At 40.0% G+C, this 24,373-nt stretch overlaps 1 protein-coding gene across 1 annotated transcript in view; it reads right to left on the reverse strand.

Annotated features, from left to right (window-relative positions):
• Nucleotides 1-14,001: 14,001 nt before the first annotated feature.
• Nucleotides 14,002-24,373, reverse strand: part of tmtc2b (transmembrane O-mannosyltransferase targeting cadherins 2b) — an 83,050-nt gene continuing 72,678 nt past the window's right edge. The window contains exons 14-15 of the mRNA XM_025056059.1: nucleotides 20,632-20,635; nucleotides 14,002-14,014 (exon numbers count right to left, since the gene is read on the reverse strand). The gene's annotated coding sequence lies outside the window, so the exon portion shown is untranslated. The remainder of the gene's footprint in view (nucleotides 14,015-20,631; nucleotides 20,636-24,373) is intronic.

Below are 24,373 nucleotides of genomic sequence, written 5' to 3' on the forward strand. Positions count from 1 at the left end.
ACCAGGGGTTCTGATTTGAGGTACTAGAGATGGAACTGGCCCAAAACCTACTGTGATTGTAGATATGAACTCTACTTCAATGCAGTGACAGTGGAGTGGAGCTGATGTTTGCAGCTATTTTCTTTCTACTGTAACAGAATTCTTTCTGAGCGTTTCCATATATGTTTACACCTTGAAATGACATTTTCTTAGATATAGAGATATACTGTCATTGTTGTTGACAACACTGACGTGGATTTGAAAACAAAACGATCCTCCCCAGCTGGGATCTGTGTCCAACAGCTTCCTTCCTGTCCCTGACCTTAGAGGTCAAGGCAACATAATGAGTGCACTCTCCAGCCCTCCCTCCACTCCTCTCACCCTGCCCCACCCTGTCATCTTGTTTTTGTGAAAATATTACCATTTCAAAACACTTTTGCTGAAGCTGCTGCAACATACTCATCTGAACGCCGTGGTTTTATTTGTGTTTCTGCAGAGAAGGAAAATATGACACTGACTTGAGGAAATTGAACTTTGGAGTCATAAATATATTGTGCATTCACTAAACAAATGTAAACTGTAAAACACCCTACACATTTCCCAGCTATCTTGGATCTTAGGGGTAGTTAAATAACTGATTTAGAGTATTAATTCAAGTGAGGTTTTAAACCGTGTCCCTGGAAACTGCACGGTCATTTGATGACTTCCTAAAAAAAAACTCCATGTTAATGTTGTTAAATCTCCCCTGAACACGTTAAAAGAATAGATTTGTAAAAAGATGGTATGACGTTAATCTATGCACCCGCCTCAGAATTTTGCACAGCACTGGTTTAAGTATTAATACATTTTCCTGCCCTTCACTCACACCACAGGTTATTCAAGAACATTTGAAAATACATCACATCAGCAGACAATGATGTATTGATGCCATAAAGTGAAAGTTTAAAAGTCAGACTTGAAAACTCCCAGTTTCTCATGGCAAATATTTTCAGTTAGCCTCGTGCAGTGGAGAAAGCTGAAACCTGAGGGAAGAGAGAGAGAGAGGGAGAGAGAGAGACAGACAGAGAGAGAGAGAGATCTGCGGTTTCCTCAGCAATGTACGTGCATGTCTGTCTCCGTGTGTCCCACTGTGCTGTCGATCCCCGTGGCAGCAAAAAACACTCACTTTCTCAGCAGCTGTGCAGAAATCCTTCGCCTTTAGCACAATTTTCTTCACCGACTATTCTTTCTCTTGGCAGAGAATGAAAGTGCCGGCCGCGGCTGCACAACACATCACAGGCCACAGGCAGAGGCTGCGGCCTGGTGCAGGAGTGCAGTTGCCGGCTGGAGGATGTAAGGCTACAGTGTGTGCTGTAAATTAAACAGAAGATGAGTCTCTGTCTCCCGTCAAGTCAGTGGGAGTGTGAGAGTTGATGCACGGAGGTTGGTGGTAAATAAAAAGGGCAGCCGGGGAGCAGGGGTGAAATAGTGATATCAGGAGGAATAAGCTGCTGGATATTAAGAATCTGGGATTCATCTGGGCAGATTTGGAAAAACAGATGAATAAATAACTCCTTTGTTTTCTTTTCTTTTTTAAATGAAGGGGAGTTGTGTTCTTTCTTTAACCCCTACTGTCAAAGGAACCACAGAGAGCCTTAATCAGAAGCAGGCCCCAGAACAGGAGCTGGCATTTTCCCCTTTATGATCAGCAGTCACTCGCAGTTTTTGTCTGCGTTTCGTATCTCATCTCTCACCTCTGTCTGATCAAGCTGAAGGTCTGGCACCAGACATCCTGATAATGAGGAGAAAATGCGAAAAGCGGAAGCACTGAAAGGAAATATCCCTTCAAATGCGACCCGTCTTTGCTCAGTCTCTGCTGCCGGACTTTTGTCCCTGCTCCAACCTTTAAACCTCTATTCCCAGGCTGCACACCGAGCCGGGCTCTCTTTGGGGAAAGGGATGCATGACCGGAGGGCTGTGCCAAGTAGAGTTGGTAAGTCAATGCCTGTCAGAGACCACGAGCCAGAGCCAAGTTGACAGCCGTGGTAAAGAGACACAGGAGGAAATCACATTGTCTAAAAAACCTGAATGCATAGGTGCACAGCAGGAGAAGCAGTGGGTGAGCACAATAACACACATTGTTCTCTCTGGTCCCTGTTTATGGGAAATAATTAAGTCAATCTCTGTGTGGTACACAAATTGCCTGGGAAAGGTGGTTGGCTTATGTGTCCTTTGGTAAGTTTGGTTCACCACAGTCCGCAGAAGCGTAAGAATTCAAGTTTTGTCGCCGTGATTTATCCCATGATTATAGACCTGCTGTTGCTGCTTCCTCCTACGTCCTTTATAGATAGTGACGACATATTCTTTATTGTTTTTCCTGGTGAAGAATGTGAGCTTCACTCACAACGCAGTGTCTCAGGAGACCTGGTTAGATGTGGTCTTCTGGAGTCATTAATGAAAATACAATCTACAATTCAGTACGGAGCCGATAATTGCTAATTTTGTTTTTCTTTTTTCCCCCCAGAACCCACAAAAATGTAAATTTTGAAAGACCAGTGATGCAAGCAGTTTGAGTTGAAAATTACAAACTTTTGACAACTCCTTCTGGCTGTGTGATTAGCCCTGGTTAAACAAAGACGTTTATTATTTTCTAAACTTGAAAATTGGCACTATGTAAACTCCATGACAGGCAGCTAAATGAAGCAACATATGGTTGAGCAGGTTTCACACTGTTCATTTGGATTCTTGTGGCCATGAAGACGTTGGGTTTGAGAAGGTTTTAATCTGTGTCTCTTTGTCCTGTCAGTCATCCTTGGATTATTGTAGCCATCCTGACGTTCTCCTGTCTGGACGTTTCTAACCACAGCGCTGACGTGGAATGTTACTTTTGATGGTTAAAAATGAAGTGAAGTACTGGGTACAGATGTGTATTTTTGTGGTGTTTTAAGAGTTGTTATGAATTGTGCTTTGGAATCTGAGTGGTTCCTAATTGGTTGCGATTACTATTGGATGTTTATTTGTGACATTTTTGATTTAAAAACATGAGGATTGGAAATAAGGTCAAATGTACTATAAAGTTGTCCATTGGTAAAATACATTGGTAAGCTACATTGACCATAGCTTTGAATGTGAATGAATGGACTGGTGAACAGTATACTGCCCTCGACTGATGACTGTTGGGATTTCATATTTCAAGATGTTAGTTCAAAGATGAACAAATGATCTTAAAACTTGCTTAAACATTTATAACATTAAGGATAATAATCATTATCTAATGTTTATGCTAATTGCTAACTGATGCTAATTTAACCTGACACAGTCAGCGTACCTATTCTTTTAACTATTCGAGTTTAATTCACATTAAACTTAGTTTAATGTGAATGTAATGTAAACTTAATTCACAGCTACTTTGTGATTAATCGGCAATGATTATTCATCATGATTAAATCACAGCTACTTTGTGATTAATCTGATTAAAAAAGTTCGTCTTTTGACATTTTTTCATTCTAAACTTATATTCGATCTACCACATCTATATCTACAGATATAAAATTTGCTTTCAGAAAAAAAAAGGATGGGAATTTGTTCCTTTTCAACAAATGTCTTATTTTTGTGTGTCAAATTTAACACACATTGCCACGTTTAACCCAACTGTTCTGGAAAAATGCAACAATCAGGGAAGGCAGTGTCAGTAGGTTCAACGATGTGAAATTTGATCCAGACTAAAATATCTCAGCTGTTGGATGGATTACAGTGAGTTTTCCCCTTCACTCACGGTCCCCCAGGAGTTGACCTTGGGGAACCCCCGGATGAAGACACGAAGTTTGTGGTTTTCAGTGAAGAGCTCCAGACAAAAACATGCCTTCAGTAGAAACCTTATGATCGTCTAGAACCTTCTAATGCCATATTTTCCACATTTGTTGTGTTAACTAATGGCTTTCCCATCACTATGTACTGTGTCAAATGTTTTTTTAAGCATCATTAATTTTACTGTGTAATGAACTGGTACTGCACCTCATTAATTAAGGATAATTAGCAGACAGACAGTGTGCACACTGAGCCCTTCACAATAACCTGCGAGTGGAGATATGAAAAGGTGGTACAACAATATTATTTTGTCTAAGCCTTTGACACAGTGATTTTGATTAATTAACTACAGAAAAGTTTACTTTTAAAAAATCTAGATCATTGTCAAAAACCATTGTTCCATTAGCATAACTGTCACTCCTTCATGTGCAGCTCAACCGAATGATATGTGTACATCTGTCTATGTGTGTGTTTGGTGGTTGACACTCTGACTGTAGGTGTGTGTGTGGAGCTCATTTCTGGCTGTCCACTCACTCCACACCACAGATTCATTTTCCCAGCGTCCCCTGAGAACGTAGCGCTGCTTCCCGTTCCCTTTAGTAGCCTCACTTACCAGCCAGCCATAATCAGCTTTGACTGGACAATAAGGGCGAGGTGAACTGGGCGCCCTGATTGTGTTATGCTGCAGATATTAAAGGAATCCATCTTCATCTTTATCTTTAGGGAGTTTTCTTTTTATTTCAGCTGAAGAGCGATGGTTGTGCATTTTTTGGATGTTGAATGATGGCAGCTCTGACACACGGTCATAAAGCAGTGAGAGGGAAAGCAGGAAATCTGGTTATTTGTCTGGAACACTACGATGTTTTTAAAGGAGGTTTCAGGGGTCGTGTAATATGTGCTAACACAGACAGCTAAAACCTTCCGTCTGGGGAGTTTTTTCTTGTTTTTCTAATTTATGGTTTAAGTGGAGAGTCATCTCCTCCACCTTCACCCAGGTCATCATTTTTCCCATGTCCTTTTATTTTTATTTGTCAGCAAGAAATCTTTTTTTTTTTTTGTGGCTATGGACCGCAAGTCAATGTCTGCACGTCCTGTATATTCTTTCATTCATTCGTTTCTTCTCTTAATACACGTGGTTATAGGTACACAAGGAAGTATTACAGTACTTGAGAGCAGTGACTAAGAAGTTGTTGCATTTAGTATAGTCTGCCTTTATTCAACTGTTACAATGAAACAAGATGGCCGTTGAGGTTCCATTTTAAATGACTGGTTGAGAGACTTTTGTTCTCTCTGGCTGAAAAAAAAACTTGTCAAATAATATAATAAAAGACACACAAAAATATAAAAGAAATAACATAAAATCACAATAAAATGCTTAATAAATAAAATAATATTCTTAAACATTTACCTCATAGAAAAGTTAAGAACACTGGAGTTCCTCAACTTTACCACAGAAACCCTCCTTGATTTTCTCTTTTTGTTTGACTTTTAATGTTGACATTTTTTTTTCTGCATTTGTTAAATTAAACTCATCACAAATATCACACACACACAGCATTTGAATACCTTAACTTTAAAGGCCATTTTATCCTTAACATACTGTATACACCAACCCCATTAACTTGCTCGTACTACTGTGGATCTGTGTCCCACTGATTGAGAAAAAACAGCTCTGCTCAAAATATTTACTGCAAATTCAACACAGGTAACATTAGCAGAGAAAAATATGTTTCCCTTTGAAACGTAAGTGCAGCGCACTGTTAATCCTGCCTTAATGGAAGCCTGATGATTTTGGAAAGCCTCTATAATTGGGGTCAAGTTTTTGATGTTTCCTTCTGCCTTACACGTGTCACTGGAAGAAAAGAAACTGTTTTAAATAATTTATGATTGTTGCAGCCAGATGAGATGAAGGCTGCAGTGGTGGCAAAGGAATTTGCCCTTTTTCCCGGGGTAATAAATATAAAAGACTTCCTGTGAGTCGTTTCCTTTCTTCAAAAACCCTCGGTGTAATACACCTTATATTTTAACACAATGCCTGAGAAAGTGTGACATTTAAACAAATCATATTAAGTAACTCTTGCTGAAAAAAAAAAGCCGACTTCATTGTAAATAAAAATAACAGGCAGAGTGGTCAACCAAGACTACTGCAACTTTTAAACTGCATTTCTTCTGTCAAAAATACCTCAGGATGTGTAGTATAAACTCAAAGACAGATTTTAAATTTGTGTCTTACTGTATGTGAAGTTCAGACTTCATTAAAGTCAGAAAACTCCTCCGTGATCTTACCGTCTCTGTCTCCCTGTCTCCTCAGCCGTGAACTGGCCTTCTGCTCTTCATTTTACGTCAATATGCGAAAAAAAGAAAGAAAAGAAATCAAATGTGGTGAACTTTTGCAGTGGGATTCTCCAGCTGCAGGACAAACTGCCATTGTGATGAAACAACTGTGTGGATGAGATTCAGAGCCTCTGCGTCAGTCGGACCTTAAGATGCTTGAAGAGACATCAAATGAGTTCCAGTGAAATCTGTGCGAACGTGAAGATTCTCTGACTTGTCTGCGCTCTTCCTTCGTCATCACACAGATGAGCAATAAACAAGAAGGAATCCGGCTTTGTAGATCTGTTCCACATGATAGATCATCCCATCTATCAACACCAGCTTACTGTTATTCTAGTGCCAGTCTTTTAAGGTTCAGTATTTTTTTATTTATTGTTGTTGACCTTAAAGAAAAGAAGCATACTTTCTTTTAGAGAGAAAAACAAAATGACATAAATGATATAAAACAACACACTGGTCTGGATGAAGTGATATTCGACTGTTTTAAATCAGTATTTTTAAACTAGATCTTTTCACTTTGTAGCAGAAAAACACTGAACAGATGACAGAGAAATACCTGCACCTGTGTGTACTCTGCGTGTTCACATTGACCTTTGTTCACGCGTGACTTGACGGTGGATGGATCAGTGTGACTGTGCACAAACAGCTCTGTGACAGATGGTTCAGATTCTCCTAACATCTGCGTCAGACTGCTGCTGCTGTAGAAGGCTTTCACATCCACGGCCCGGGACACGGCTTCGTCTTTGGGAGTGTTAACACGCCATGTAATCACACTGTGTCTGTGAAGGTCGTCGGCCTCTCATTTTAATACGTTAAAGGACGAGACGGAGGAGGAACGTGTGTGAGTTCTGTGTCCTCAAGTCAAAAGTGGTCGAAGTATTCTCAGAAACCATATGTATATTTTTCTGTGGTGAAAAAAATTGGAAAACTGTACAGTAAGTTACAGCCCCCCCTGTAGGTAAGTCTGAGGAAGCAACGTGCTCTTTTTTTTTCTACTGGGCACAGCTTTCTGAGGTAACAAATGAACGGGTGACTGACTGCCTGACTGGTTTCAGAAGTGTCAAAAATCATTTCTCCAACAGATTCACCATCACCCCGGACAAACTGTAACCGTTCTAGAAGCTTCTGCTCGCCCTTTGTTTGTCAAAGGAAAAGCTGCATTCAGCAGAAAAAGACCAACACAACTCTCCTGCTTTTTTTCCCCTCTGCCTACTTACGTATTCCACAAACGGCGTGGATTTTCCGTTTCACGTGTCAGCGTTAAATTTATGATGCTGAGGTGCAGCGTGGGTATTTGCCCTGAGAAACCAAGGGGAGAACGGTGGAAAGGCCGTTTTTTGCGAGCCGTCCTTTGACATGCCACCCACACAGTCCTAAGCAGGGAGTTATCGTCTGCCATAAATCACTAGGGTCATTAAATCACACAGCAGACACTACGCTGCCCTTTCTCACCGCTGTGGTTGCTCTTCATCTTTATTCAATTAGGGGAATTAGTGGCTCAGAATACAATGCACAGGTTGACAGGCTTTTATTTTTATGGGTCACATGACAAACATATCATTGTCATTGTGTGATGGGACAGGATTTGAGGAGACGACCAGCGACACACAGTGAACCCACGTCATCATTGAAGCTGTTGAGGCAGAGCTTCAATCCTGCTGATGGCTTCACCTGTTGCTCCATGTGGTGAGGGGCCTGAAAATAGTTGGATCAATAAGGGGGCGCTGCAGAAAGAGGTTTTGAACCAGTGCTCTAAGGTTTCTGGTACTACGGTCCAGTACTCCCTACTGGACTGTTTTCATTTTAGTATAGGTTTCGACCGCAAAATATAAAACAATATTCTCCTCGACTAAATTGAAATCTGATGAGTCGACTAAAAGGAACTATTTTTTAAGGTTAACAAAATATAACACACTTATTATTATCATTACGTCATTATTGAATAATAGTGGCAGTGATATACTGTGTAGTCATTATCAGACATATAGAAATGATTATTAGTATATTGTATTCATCTCAGGATGACGTCTCAGAGAGTCTTTGCTGATTGTGCACATTTTTCAACATATATTTTAAACTATGAAGACAATCTTAACTGTCGCTGTCATTACACACATATCCGAGTAACGCAGGCATCACGGGGAGCACATACTCAAATACTCCAAATATGAGCAGCCCAGCATGGGTCTGCAGACCTGCTTACACAGCAGCTCATTCAGCGGCAGAACAAGTGCCAGAACCCAAGAGGAAATCAACTGGGGATGAACCAGTGTTTCATCTGTCAAACCGTAGACCACAATTGAAACAAAGTTCTGGGCAAAGACTTTGGCTGCTTCTTGTTAGTCTTTCCATCGGAACTACCGCGTAGACCTGGACGTGGAGGTTGTAAATTAAGTGGTTAAATGTGTTGAGGTGGTATTATGAAGAGAAGACGCAGGAACGGAGTTAAAGTAATAAAGCCACCTGTTTCCTGTGGTAATGTTAGACTTCAAAGAAGAGCAAGAAAAGTTCATGAAAAGTATTTTATTCTACGGTTTGAAAGAACAGTTTGTGCACAGGCCGAGTTGTGCTGTGACAAATATGGTCAACAAGTGGATAAGCTCTACTATAGAAGTGTCTGACGTGCACTTGAGCCAGCGAAAGGCAAAGGAATGAGAGTGAAGTCAATTCTTTTTGTTTGGAGGTTGAATAAGTCCTTTGTTGCTACTGTTTGATGGACAGTCCTGATGATGAGGCTCCACCAACATCCACCGCTGTGGTTTTATAGGAAGAAATAATATTTCACCCACTATGTTTATATGGAAATAAGAAATGTAAGTCATTACCAACAACTCTTATTTATACAAACCACTCCAAACCAGTGATTGAATATCTCGCTCATAACGCTCCTTCTGGATGTAATGACTTTTCCAGGATCAACATGTCACACGTATAAAACAAAATTCCGTGCGAAAACAGAAACACATAATCAAGAACAACCTCAGAACGGGAAATATCTAAAAAAAAGAAAATAAAATAAATATGTAGCGGTTGCTACAGTGCTAGTTTTAAATGTGGATAATGGCTCAAATCTGCCATCTCCCATAAATATACTAAGAAAGTCCTTCTCTGTTAGTACAAGGTATGGCGATTTCAAGCAGTGCTAAATGAGGAGGACAGCTTTGTTTACATACACCGGTTGTACAGTATGTCAGACATTGGATTGTGCTACATTCGCTTACTTTCGTTATGGCTGACAGGCATAGGTCCGACTCTTCTGATGTTTCTGTGTCCTAGACCAGTGTTTCCCAAACTTTTTTTCTGGGGAACCATATTGTAAAAGTCACAGACCTTTTGCGACTCAAGTCCATAGACGTTATTCGTAAACTCCTGGGAAACATGATGTGAGACGACCCCAAAAAAAACTTTGGGAAACAATGTCCTAGACTATGATGTCACCATTGAACTCCGATAAAAGTCCAGGATCTCATGTGTTCCTAAACTGGGCTTAACAGATCAATTTTGATTTTTTTGGACAGCAAAAAACATTTAATAAAAAGGGATAATGTCACGCCCATGTGAGTCTGGCTGCTCTGGTCTTGTTATTTCCAGTTATTACACCAGTTTCATCTTATTATTCTGGACCGTAGGAACTGAACCCTTTCAAACAATATCGTCTTATTTCTTGGTTTTGTAAAAAAAAAAACCAAAACACTCAATATTTGCCTTAGTTCTCAATTGTGCATTTTTTTCCTTCTATATACAACGTACACACAGAGTTTTCTTCAAGAACACCATGAAAGTCATGTGTGAGAAAAAAAACGCTTATTGAAAAGAAATGTTTTATTCATTTTTTTTTTGTTGTATTTTTTCAATAGATTTGATTTTTTTTTTGGTCAGCAGTGGTGGGTGCAGACCACTAAAAGTGTACCAGCTGCAGAAGCCCACACACTTAGTGGACAGCGGTCTAAATGTTCCTTCCTCCTCTGCTTGTTAGGCAGATACAGAAGTTGAGCGTTAGTTGGAATAATCTGCTGAGGCTGTTGGCTCTGTGAAGGCTAACTAAACATTACAGCAAAAAACTTTGATGAGTTCAAACGCAGAGACCTTGACATTTCCAAAAGGGCTTTTCAATGATACCAGAAGTGAAGAGCTGGGGATAATACCAGACAAAGATTGGAGAATATAAAAATATATTCTAATTTCATATTTGTTCTAAGAAGCTGGGACATGTAATGTTGCTGTAACGAGTACAAACTCTGACAGTGAAGATTTGATTTTATTCTATTTATCTGTGCCAAAGTCGAGCCAGCAGCCAGCGTTTTTCAGTCCTGTTACTGACTGTGTCCAAGAGGACAAGACAGCTGAAGTAATGTGATCATACTGAAGAAGAAATGATGAAACACTAAATAAAAACATTACTTTATGTCAGAATAAATCATTACAAGGTCAATACTATAAAAACTCTCTAATCCAGATCAATCCAGTCTGGCTGAGTAAACATAAAGCTGTACGGCAGCAAACACTGCACCAGTTATTCTACGTCCAACTGCTGTTAGCTGCACACCACATGACATTTCCTGGGAAGCCCTGACTCATTGGTAAATGTACATTCAGTTTTTGAGCTGAGACTCTTTCACTTCGTCGTTCTTTAACAGGATTGATACTCAGTGGGAGGGTGAAGAGAACAAACAGTCTGGCTACGCTATTAGCATAATTGCATCATTAATTGTGAGTTCTTTTTACTCTGAAAAATAGCTGCTGGTACCAGGCTCCTCAGCCAGGAGAAAAGCTCAACACATACGCAGCTCGTAACAAGTCATTAGCGCTCGATGCCCAGAGGCGTCTTTCTGTGAATGCTCTGACGCCTGTGAATGACAAACCCATAGTGTTGGACCAGAGTGGGGGCTTTCAGGTGAACGTTATTACACTTTTCTTCCCACACTCGGCCGCCTAACTCGGCTACAGTGTCCCTCCTGCAGGGACACTTCAAGGTCCATTGTTTCTCTCCAAGTAAAGCCGTTTGGAGAGACCAAACTTGTGTTTGAAGAGCTGCTCCTCAACTGGTGTCTCTACTATTGTGGGGGAACTCTTCCAGCATTCTTTGGCTGAGGACACTGTGACACTGAATGGGGAAAAGACTGTGTGAAGAGGTTGAATGTGTCACTAGTTAAGGATTGTAAAGCTAGTGCTAATTTAACCAAAGCAGAACAAAAGTGACAGCAGCCTCATTATGGCAAGAAAGAAACCTGTTGAGTGGGCAGCAACAGGCATCCAAGAAAAGAACCAGGAAGGGCTGGCGAGGCTTTATGTTGGTTGGTTTGTAAGAATGTCCATTCTTAGGGGCAAAATCTCAGGCAGGCCAAGGTTAATCTAGTGCTAGCTGGTACCTAGCATGAGAGAGCATCTGCATAAGATAAACATAAACATTCTTGACTCCAAGTCTGCATTTCCAAAATGTATATTTTGTTTGTCCATAGAAATTATTATGTTATTAAGTTGCTGCTGAATGAAAATGTGTTTTTTTAAAGTAGAGTAAAGTAGTTTCACTGGGACCGTGCGTCACTGTAGCTACTGAAAACTACAGTGATGAGTACTATAAAGACCTGGGTAAAAACCCAATGACTTATTTTGTGACTCTAGAAAAGTAGCCAAACTGTAAAGTATGATTTCTAAAAGAGGTGATGGAATATTTCGGCTAATTTTACTCTCCATCTCCTTCACTGCATTAGTGAGCGTGGCACTAAAATAAAGAGAAATGTAGTGGTTTATTATCATGGCAGAAGTGCTGAACACTTCACAGCCAGAAATGTGTAGTGAGTCTCACATGAAAACAGACCAATGACATTAATTTTAATGGTTTAAGGTGTTCTTTTTAGGAAGTAAAAGTGATCCATCTCAAAGGCAGAGAACCTTCATTTCTATGACCATTCATTTTAATGGTAATCATAGCTGCTGTGTCCAAGTAAAAGGACATGCTGAATGTTTTTTTTAATATTTAAAACTCAGAAGTATCACCATAGAAGAGTATTTGTCCTTAAAGTTAATGTCAACTATAATATTATTTGCCAAGTATCACACCTGAATAAGTAATGCAACAGGTGTTGTTTTGTTCTCTTACAAAATAACATTTTCTAGATGGAGTCAAAGTTTTCAGTAATATTTTCAATGTTACATCCAGGCATGGGAGGAACAGGCAGGACCCAAATGCAGCACTCTTCAGGTGCAGGAGGTTTATTTAAAAACTCAAAATAACCATAAACTCAATGCATAACAGGACCAGACAGTAGGAAAACGTAAGAACAAATGTAGTGAAGAACTACCCAGAACACTAAGGATGAACACAGAACAAGGAGCTGACAAAGACTGAGTGAAGGAGAGAGGTATTTATACCCAGGTCACCAGGTGACAGCAGTGAGACTGATGAGCAGGTCATCACAGGACACAGGTGAGGCTGATGACGCTGATGCACAGCACGTGTGTTAAATCACTACACAGGAGTGAAGTGGAACAGTTTGAGTTCGAAGTAAAATGTAATAAATGAAAAATTAGAAAATATATGTATATGTATATATGGATGTGTTATAAAAAAATATGTGTATATGTATATATGGATGTGTTATAAAATAAAAATGTAGACCTGTTTAATGAACAAAAACCTTTTAGATTAAATGAAAACATAAACACAGTAAAAGAAAAACAAAAAACATAATTTAGCAAAAGTAGCAAAAGCTACCAATTTTTTTTCAAAATGTGTACATATACTGTAACCACCAAACAAAAAACTTTTGGTTTTATAATTGATCTTTTAATTAAAAATATAAATAAATATTATTTATTACCGTACTCATACAAAGCGAGAACTATATCCAGGTGCTCATGTCTTGGCTGCACTGTCAGCTCTCAGTTTGGTTTATCTACTAATAAACACCGGCTGTCCACCAATGTAGGTCACTTTACTACAACACCCAGAGAGTGCTGTACCCTGGCAAATACCACAGTACTAAAAGACAAAGTTCTACATCATATGATGTTATGACAGATGAGTGCTCCGCTCTGGTAAAAATAATTTCCACTCTTTTGTGTTCCTAACAAATGGAGACTGGTGTCCACTGAGATCCTTCTACGACAAAAACTGCATTGATTTCCCAAACGCTCTTCTCCAAATAAACCTGTGACTGTCTGTCAAAGTTGAAAACTAAGAGAGACTTGGTTCATGGGGTTTTCTCACTCTTTGAGAAACTAGGAGCGTTGCCATCCAGAGAGAGCACGGTTCTAACAACATACAGATGTCTTTGAGTTCAGGAATATGCAAGGAGCACAGAGAAACAGCACAGGATCATGTGATTGACAGCACACATTCATCGTGGTATGTGCACCTAGATAGGAATTAGGTGCAGTTTAATTGCAGTCCAAATTCACAGAACAGGCAAAACTGAACTGAGTACTGACTACAGGGAACACAACGTGAAAGAAATCACTAGGAAACAGGTGAGTGTGAAGAAACTAATGACTCAGTGAGAGACAGACCAGACTCAAAACAATTAACTGATGTTATTTTCATATTTGTTTTACAACATTATTATAACTATAACTATAACATCATGTGATGACAGAGATGAAGACTGTTCACCGTGAAGATCTCTAATCATCCTGGCCTGGGTATAGGCTGTGACCCAGCAGTATTTCAGTTTGGCTGCGTCCCACACGGAGACAGACGTGGACACCTTTACTTGACCACAGCAACACTTCTTGGCTACATTTGTTTTTTTTTCTAAGGCTTGGTTCCCACATTTCTTGAACGATCTTTCTTTGACTGTCTCGATTTGTCCCGTGTTAGCCTCTGGCACACACAGAGAGCCAGTGGAGTTGATTGAGGGCAGGCAGACTGAGAATGACTGATGCTATAAACCACAGCTAAGAAACAACAGCAGACCTGAACGTGTTGACAAATGATAACCTAAAAAAACTCCATGTTTTATCCTGCCATCCTTTTTTTTAACACATTCCTTTCTCACTGCTTGTAAATTATCTGCCAAACAATGGACTGAGCTCAAAGAAGAACTTGATGTTGAACGTTAACGTCTGTTTACAGAATCACACATTGTTTTCAGGTGTTTTCTTAACAGTATTCAAACCTTTTCTGTTGAATAACGATCATACACACTAAAAACATTGTGCAGCAGAGACAGCAGTGATGCTCTAAACATCAGACGCTGCTTCATCTTTTATATTCACCAAAGTATTTTACACCATAGTATTAATTGTGATACATTTGATTATTTGCATAAACCTCCCTTGAAATAGAGCACAGAAGACACATTTAAAGAAATGTAAGCAATTTAATTTATCTATTAAAGATACCACACTGAATTCCCACTGACAACTGAAGCGGAGTTTTTACAGTATGACTTTTAAAACCCAAACTATGGCATATCATAAAAGGCGATTGAAAACTGACATTTCCACGGCAACCTTTCTTGTGGTCACTCGTGGATCACCGACACCTTCCACATGTGGTCTCCTGCATTCGAAGCTAATGGCGTTGCCTGCCAAATGTGGCCCACAGATGTTCATTTAAAGGGTCATTTACTGTTGATGTTGTATTAGGACAAGTGCTTTAGCGGCCCGAGCTAATAGTGATTTATGATGTCTAAGAAAGTCCAGGAAATTGTGGTGAACATTTAATTACAGGAGAACATTGAGCTTCTTGCGTCTCACTGGTCACAGTTGTCCAGCTGGACACCATGCAGGTCACATGGAATTAAAATAGAATCAGTGCATTGCCTTAATAGATAGATGGATACATAGATAGAAAAAGATAACAAACTGACAACTCTGCTAACCGCTGCAAAAGTGAGTAGCTAACCACAGAGGCATGGGCATCCATTAATCTCCAAATTATCAAAAATATAAACATCTTGTAACCACTTCTAATGGTGACTGGTGTAATGGATGAGAGTGGGTCTGCTGTGTTTACCCTACTACAGGTGGGGACAGACTAATGTAAATTTCCTTGGTGTCCCATAACATACTACGGCCAACGGTTATTCTAGAACAGATGCCTTCATTCATCTTTCACCGCCCTATCCTGTTGGTGGCTGCAGGGGGAGCTGCAGATAATCCCTGATGACACTGGATTAAAGACCGGAACATTGTGGTGATTCAGAGTCACGGAGTAACCTTATTAACCCTTTATTTCCAAATGCATGTTTTTAGATTGAAGCTCCAAAACTCTGAATACTCAGAGGACTCAAACTCCAGACATTGTTCACAGAGATAACGAGTACAAGTTGTTGCAGAGTTCTATTTTGTTTGGCTAAATCACATGTTGAGGGGTGGGAAGAGGATGCCCGGGAATTTGTATAGAGTATATAGAAAACAAAACTTTTGTTCTGTCTCTAAAAGTGCAGTATGTACACGTTCAAGTTTTATGCTAAACTTTTTGATGTAAAAGTATTTATATTTTACCAAATGTACTTTTTTTGGTGATGTCAGTTCTCTGAGAAATGTACTGAAATTAAAAACTTACTGAACTGTATACAACAAAACAGCTTGTACACCGTATTAAAGGAAGATATTGAAATATGACGGCAACTTTCCTGTACCTGTTAAAGAGTCTGGGCCTCATTAATCCTACGTTTGAAAAATAACGCCTCAGTCAGCATTTTGGTTTTGCTCCGACTCTTTTCCTCTGTGCGGTTTGATACACAACAGAGACAGCGCTGCGTGCTCTTTGTAGGATTTCTCAGCATGATTATGGCCCCGAACTACTCACACGGCCGAGTATGGCAACATTAGACACAATCAAAGGCATCATTTACAATCAGGCCTGCAATTAAGCTATCAGCATCATTTGAAAAAACACAGAATCGGACACAGATTAGAGAGACCTCGGCCTAAGAAGTCTTTTTTTTTTTTGACGGAAGACAAATTCCCGTGTGCAGATCAGAATAGAGAGACTGCACCAGCATGTGAGGCTGCATTTAATCTGCTGTGATGAAAAACACAGACACAACTTGGCAATCAGTAAGACGAAACGTGGTCTGGTAATTCCTTTAACAGCAAAATAAACACTTTCTCACCCCAATAAACTCAGACCCTGCTCTGTCAGCAGAAATGTTTATGTTTGTAAATGTTCCTACCTTACACCAATGCCCAGAGGCCTTATCAGGAGTCTTTTATACAGGCCCGGTGGCTGGATGTAAACTCCCTGCAGTACAAATGTGGGATTATAAAAGAAGCAAAATAACATTTGCTCAGCTGATAACCTTTTGAATTCCAAAGCAGTAATTACTATCTGCTCCATTCTTTGCATTTTCTTATTCAAAATCACGCATAATAAGGAGCACATGCTGTTTGTGTTAGAATAAACAGCCTGTGGGATATTTCTAACCCAGTCAGGCTCACTGGTCCAAGTCCAAACCACAGCTTTAAGAGACTTTCCATTGGAATTTAAATCAGACCTGTCTGAGTGCCTGCAGGCTGGGACCCCTGGTGCTTAGCGTCTTGAAGCCTCTTTGCAAATTACCCCCTTCTCCAGAGTTGGGTGTAGAATAACACACAGCAGCTCGCCATCTGTCCAAGATCCCGCTACCAGGGTCAGCTACTGCAGGAAGAAGAGATATGGGGCAGGCTGCGGAAGTTGTCAAACCTGGCAACCAAAGTCTCTTGATAGGAGGCCTGTTGTTCCGTCCTCGCTCACCTTTCGGTGTCTGATTTCTGTTATTATTAGAGGTTTTTAAAAAAAATTATCATTATTTTTAAGGAATCGTCTAGAGTTGTTAGCAGCAGAGTTTTTTTTACCGTTTCTGACATGAGGGTATAATAAAGCCCACTGTTGCAGGCACGAGTGTGGTGTTCCTGCCCTAAATTTGCATGATGGATGGTGGCAGTGGTGGAATGGGACAGGTTGCCAGCTCTAATGGGTCTCCAAGGAACTTAATCAGGCCTTCCCACTGTGCTAAGGATAAATACCAATCTGGAAAACACTGCTTAAAGGGGGTCCAGCAAAAAGCAAGCTGATTGATGCCACTTGGAGTAAATAGTAGGGACTATTTTAAATAGTAACAGTAATCCTTATAAAGAATAAAAAAAATATTGTACGAAAAATTTAAGGTCAGTGATCCGGTTGGTCAAAACTATTTGTTTTGTGTTCACAGGAGCTTGAAAATTAAACTTTAAACGCCTGAAGTATCCCAGTTTTACATGAGTGGACAGGTCACCAACAGAGTTAACTGGATATTTTACATTCCCTTCAGGATGACTTAGGTACGTAAATGTGATAAGTGTATGGATTTGCAATGATATAAATGGCTCCACATGCCAGGAATGTTACTATAATGAGGTGGATGGAGAAAGTGGAAGAAGGAAGAAGATTGCAAAGATTATCCTATTGTCAGAATCTCCCATGTCGCCTGGCAGACTGAAAATGGAGTGGGTGGGTAGTTTTTGTTTTATAATTATATTTATATTATTATATATGTGTGTATCTGGTGTGCACTTCCTGGGGCTGTTTATACACTCAATTCTGAATCCACTCCCATATTAGTTAATACAATATTGGATCCTGTAGTGGTTAAAGCTCAGCAAATACACTTTTGTTCAAACTCACTTTTAATTAAAGATTCGCTGCACACTAAAAACGCATTTTGAACAGGAGGGATCAAAGACGTGTGAACTTTGCACTATTGCTAAACTAACACAATCTATGTGATGCTATGTGATTAGCATAGTGTAGTCCCTTTTATGGCTTTGCACCCGAATTAGTTAATATGAGATCGAAACCCTTAATGATCAAAACTAGTTTGTTGTTACATTAAATGGCTATTTCTAATTCTACCCCTGTGTTGTAGTACTCTCTGCTGATTCCTGTCATGTAGTAATATTTAGTACTTTATGGTTTTAATGATCGGACACAGGGTGAGAAATAAAACTCAACTCTAACCATCTGCTCCAACAAGGTTTGAATAGCACAGGTCCAGGCAAAGTCCTGAATATATTTTAACATAGTTTTTCTTTAATTTCTTGTTCAACTAAGGAAAGTAAAAATTATTTGGGTCCTTCAGGAAAATACTAAACAAAACAGTGTTTTATATTTTTGCCTTTCTATTTTAAGGTGTTCATATTCACCATTGGACTTTTTACAAAAATAAGTGATGCACAGGTTTTGCAAGTAATTGAGGAGTAAGAAATAAGTACGGTTAATATCGTCATGGAGACAATGTGCCACTCAAATGGAAAATTCAAGCAACTTTAAGCAGTTCTGTCATGAATTCCTCTTAAATTGGGGTCATGACTGGGGTTGTGCCTGTGCAAAAATGGAAACTCTGTTAACACTCTATCTTTTGACAGTTTAAATATTACCCAAATACAGTGTGGGCTGAAATGTTTGAGCTTTTGAAATACAGTGCTCATAAAGTTCAAGTTCAGATAAAAAAAGTTAACATTCTCTAAGGCTCCTCAGCTTCTTTGCATTTGACCCCTTTAATAAGCTTGCTTGCTAAAGGCAAAACAACATAATGTCACTGTTCGCCTTAACCAAAAGATCAGGTGTGCAGGTTGTACTTCAAGTAACTATGCACTAAGTGAGGTGGCTGTGGAGTACTAGATACTAAATGCTACTTGATGATGATCATAGCCAGCATGTAGAAGCATTTATTATTTTACAAGCGTCAAGATTTTTATTGCCAATTTGTGCAAAAAAGCCAAGTGTTCAGACATGTGGGTCTCTCCCCCAAGGCCAAGTGGTGACAGGTAAGGAAACGTTAACAATAAATACAGCATACTCCTATTTATAAAAAACACAATAGATTAGAACAGGTTCATTCCAGTAGATAAAACATGTTGGTGGCCGTTTGTACATTTTATTTAATGGTAACAATATAAATGTATCTGTTATTGTTCAAGTTTCCTAACCCATGCTCCTTAAAACTTCTACAAGCATTGTTTCATTAGAGATTTAAGGTGACATTCTGGGCTGACGTCTTTAGCACCAGATGACAAAGACTGAATTCAGTGGTTTCCAAATGTTACTTTTTAAATTTCCAGTCCAGTAAGTTAGCCCCATCACTCTGGGCTCAGAGAGGTGGTGTCACCTCGATGGAGAACTCCATCAAATATAATGATGATGATATAATGATGAAAACAGTCAGAGCTGCTTGAGAATACCGGCAGATGTATCTTAAAATGTTAAAGTTATTCAAATCTGACACTCGACTAAAAACTTTTCGACCCACACTTATTTATTTGCTTGCATTTCTTCATGCTCTCAACCTGTTTTTCTTCAGTCTAGGCCACATTACTATCTTTGTCTTTTCTCATTAAGTGTTGAGAGATCAGCCTGATAACAAGTGGGTCAAACTCCAGTTGTGTCACAATCATTTATTTCACATGGCTAATAGAGATGACATTATAGCTTGGCTTGGCAGGAAGACTCCCTGAGAGAAAACTTCCTGCCACAGCAGCACAGCAGAATATAGTCAAAACACAGCACATAACAACAAATAACATGCAGATGGTCACCAGTGGTTTTTAAATAGACGTAAACACATGAAGCAGGTGGTTAACAGTTAAAACGATGTGGCTAAGGCAGTTAAAACAGTCCTGTGCTGTTGGACTGTCAGTGAACACTGTGACTGTGACTGTCCTTAATGAGTAATGACTTCTCTGCACGTTCACGACTGTTATCGCTTATGAGTCTCTCTGTCACAACACAAAAATCAGCCGTTACATCAAATCTAACTCACTGAGACTGAATGATGCACTGAGAGAAACTTGCTGTGAAGACGTTCTCTCAGTTGAAGCTCAGAAGAAACGAAAGGCGAAATGTTTGCTCTGGTAACTTTAGTTCACAGGTGTCAAACTCATTTTTACCCAGGGCCACACCCTTGAAGGGCCGGTTGTAACTGGAAGACTATAAATCAGAGGTGCCCAACTCCTGGTCCACGGAACAGTACCAGTCCATAGGTCATTTGGTAGCAGTACAACACAATGAAACATTTATATTTAATATTTATTAATTTACTTCATTCAAAGAAAATCCAGTCACATCCATTTACTTTCTTTATTTAAAGATAATCTTTTAAGCTCCCGGGGGCCACAAAGATGGAACATGGATTGGCGGCCGCATTCGGCCTCTGGGCCTTTAGGTTGACACGTATGCTTTAGTTTATATACGAGTGAATATGAGTATCAGTTTCTTATGAAATGTGCTTTTTGTTTTTATCTATGGTTTTCATATGAGCTTGTATCTCATGTAACTGTTTTAACTGTTGGCCATGTGACAGTTTCGTCCTACAGGACGATTCTCTGCTCGTGACCAATCATTGTTGCACGCACACACGAAACAAAAAACACTAGACTTTTCGACTCCTCCCAAGCGGTGTCAAATTATTATTATTAACACAATTTGTTTTTTCTGTCAATGCACTAGTACTGTTTTTTTGTTATGGAATTAACAGTACCATTGTGTCCTGTAAACACACGTTCTGTGATAAGTTGCTGGAGAAATTCATTTTGATCTCAATTCTGTCCTGTGGCCCTCTGTCCTACAGACCTGCAGCACATCTGTATTAGACAAGTGACTTCAGCCAAACTATATCTGTTCAAATGCTCTTATTTCTGGAACATTCCACAGCAGGACCATCAAAGTTTCAGAAATAACCTCTGTACATTTCTGCAACTTGACAAATTGCCCACATGTCCAGTATTGAATCCATGTTGTATAATTAGATATGCAATCTGTTCACCTGTACTGCTGCTGCACCAGCTGCAGACGCCGGCTAAGGTCGTCATAAATCAGCTGGAACCACGTCTACGTGGGTCACATCAGTAATTCTTCCTGACTTCTGTCTGTAGCATGACACTGCTGTTCTGGCAGTAATAACTTCAGCCAAAAGGACTTCTGAGCCCACATGGGTCGGCACGCTGGGCCGCGGCCCATGTGATGTTCTGAATGGAAATGCAGCTGTCTGAAGAAGAGCCTGATGTTTTGGGAGTGCAATGCTGGATCTTCACACCTCGTCTGCCGACTCTGGAACTAATCAATGCTCATGCTGTCATACACACAGGCCCCAGCGACCCTATCTTTAACTACCACACATACACACACATTCATTCATGAAAGGTGAACAATTACTGATACCAAAGTATTTTACACATTTCAAACTAACTAAGCTAAGATGGCACTGCAGTATAGGAAAGTCAGTACAGCACCAGTAGGTCGAAACATTTGTTGGTGTGAATTAAAATGAACAGCTCTGTGTATGATCTGCTGCCAAAACGAAAAAAAAAAACAAAAAAACACAAAAAAGAAGAAACTACAGGAAGTTGTTGGCAGATCACTGCAGGTCCATTTCCTTATAAGGGCAATCAAAAGAACCCAGTCATTGTTTAGTTTTGGTTTTATTTCTTCATATTACCTGTAAGTCTTCTCTACTGAACTTGGACATGGTTTAAAGAGCACTTGGGTTTTTAAAAACAACGAAGCTGCCATGGTACATAATACATAAAACAGTGAATGCCAACGAAAGACAATTTCCTCTTTGGACATCAAACGCTCCAAAATGATGAAGCACAGCTTGAGTCTCCAGCAGGACCTTCAGCCTAATGCTTCTTCTAGAAAGTAATAACAACGGCTCAGAGGGAAAGGCCGTCGGCATCACGCAGGTGCAGCGATCACGAGACCTTCAGTGCCCCTTAGATCTTGTTAAACAGTACATACCACACACTACTGTCCAGGTGAACACCAACCAGATTTGTCAGAAAACATTCTAGAAAATTCAATCTGATTTCATTCCTCTACATGATGTACCGCTGAACACTTTTTCACACGTCATGGTCATAGTTAATCATCCAACCCCCACTCCCCAGAAAACAGTTCTTCCTTTAATCCACCATGCTACGTACAAGGAACAGACAAGACCCAAATGCAGCACTGAGGACACATCAGGTGCAGAAGTTTACGAAGAGGACCAAACTTAGGAAAGTCAGGCAAACAAACAGAAAACTGAACGCAGGGAACACACAGAGGCCTAGTATTCCTCTAAAGCCAGAACACAAGACGGCACACAGCAACAATCACATCAGCAGCAACAATCACATCAGCAGCAACAATCACATCAGCAGCAACAATCACATCAGCAGCAACAATGACAACAACAGCAGCAGTGGTGAAAACAGCAGCAACAGTGAGCCAACAAAGACAGAGTGAGGGTAGGGCACCAGGTGAGCTGAGTGAGACTGATTAATGGAGACTCACAGCACACAGGTGAGTGTGATCAATTAATGAACACAGGAAAACCCAACCCAACAGTTCTACAAAAAAAAAAAAAAATCAAATGTACATTACCAATGTGATGATTAAATTATAACACTTTATTGCACTTTTTAAGGTGACCTAGATACACACCCCTTTGATCCAAACGTGTCAAACATTTAAACAGATATCCTGTTAAAAATCCTAGAAAATGTCTTGAAATGTTTAAGCCACTATTACTTTTCAAGAAGTGTGAGGTTCACCTGTCTTTTTTAGAGAAAAGCTCTAATCCAAGTGGACACGCAGCAACTACACATCACAGTCCGATAGGAACAGTCTGGGCCCCATGGTGAGCTACGGTCACAGGGGGAGACCTTTCATGTAGACGTGGGAAACAGCATCAGGCAGAAGGCTTCTCTCTCGGAGAAGGACCATTTTCTCCTGTGCAGGTTGGAATTGTGGGGGTCGGCCACATGTATGCACACAGCGCTGGCCTTTCCATATGGTAATATTTACATGTCTTCTTTGTTGTTCCCAGATCAAAGCAGAGGAGATCCATTTCAGTTCAGTTTATGACACGATTAGCAAATTTGTAAAGGGGAGAGGGGCTTTAAATGCCCTGTAAAATCTGTTCCACAGCATGCAGGACCACCACATTAAGTCTGATATCCCATGTGGATATGAAGGAAATCTGACTTAGCTTTAAATTTTCTACAAAGTATGGAGGGACTGTGTGATTCAGAATGGCGATCGATACCAGGAAAAATCAAAATCCAGACCAGGGACCGCACACCACACCAATCTGGACCTTGGACTGAGCCTATGTCTGGTTTAATGAATGTACAAGAGTAAGTTCATGTACATGTAGTCATGTTTCTGACCTCTGACCCTAAATGATCATTAGAGCAGGACCTTTGAGGAAAAAGGATTGAGGAAGGAACGGTGAGATCTACAGCAGAAACAGCTTCAAGAGACAAAGTAAAGCAGAACACCATCATTTTATTGTGGAAAAAGCAACACTGAGGAACAAAAAAAGTTGTATTCTGATACACAGTTTCATTTTTATATTAAAAAAGAGACCAAATGTCTAGAAATCTTCATAATTTATACAAATACAACAACTTTCAAAAATAAATCTTTAATTTAGTAAATGCTCTGTGAACACATTTCTGCGACAACCCACTGCTTGAGATCCCTGAGCAGAGACACAGAGTGAACCCTCCTTTTTTTATATATATCTTCACTCTCGCAAAACCACAATTATCAGTGTTTGTTCGTGAACCCTTTATATACACATGGACACAGTGAGAGGTGAGACAGGAGAGAGGATGGATCAGGAGTACTGTATTTTGAGGAAATCAAGCCGTATATAAGTCTGAATTTGAGATGTAAAAAAAATTCAAAAATGCAAATGTATGCCGCCTTTTTATGCCAAAATAAAGGGTGAGAGTGTGCTGACCTTCAATGGGGTTTCTGACCCAAGTGTTGTTGTAGTTCATCACACTGAGCCCTAGTGCCACCTTAGAACTACAGTGGAGGAACATGACTCGACCCCCACTAAAATCAGTCTACCCCAATAAACAGGGTAGTAAGGAGGGCCATCCCCCCAGGTTCTGGTGGGGGGTGCTGTAGAACACACAGCCTCCCCTAAAGGTGGTCATCAGAGACCACCATGGAGGATACAGTAGGCACGCCAGCCTGAAGGTCCCTCCCACAGAGATGGAGAGACTGACTTGTGGATTATACCATATTCTAAGTTTAATTTCAAATCCATAAATAAACAGACCCCGGATGACGATTTGAACAGGGTGCAGCTATTCCGGAAAATACGGCACTCTAAGCATTTTCTGAGTGTGTGTGTTTTTACTTACACGAGCCACTTGAGTGTGAAGTAGTTTCTTGGTAACAACACAAACAAAGGTTTGAACAGATGGGTGAAGTAACACAGGCAATAAGTTACAACATGAAAATCTATGGACACCACACGTGGGAGGTTTGTGGTTTGTAACAAACAAATACTACACATGTACTTTACTC

This window comes from Cynoglossus semilaevis, chromosome 6, assembly GCF_000523025.1.
Source record: "Cynoglossus semilaevis isolate Cse_v1.0 chromosome 6, Cse_v1.0, whole genome shotgun sequence".
NCBI classification, from domain to species: Eukaryota; Metazoa; Chordata; class Actinopteri; order Pleuronectiformes; family Cynoglossidae; genus Cynoglossus; species Cynoglossus semilaevis.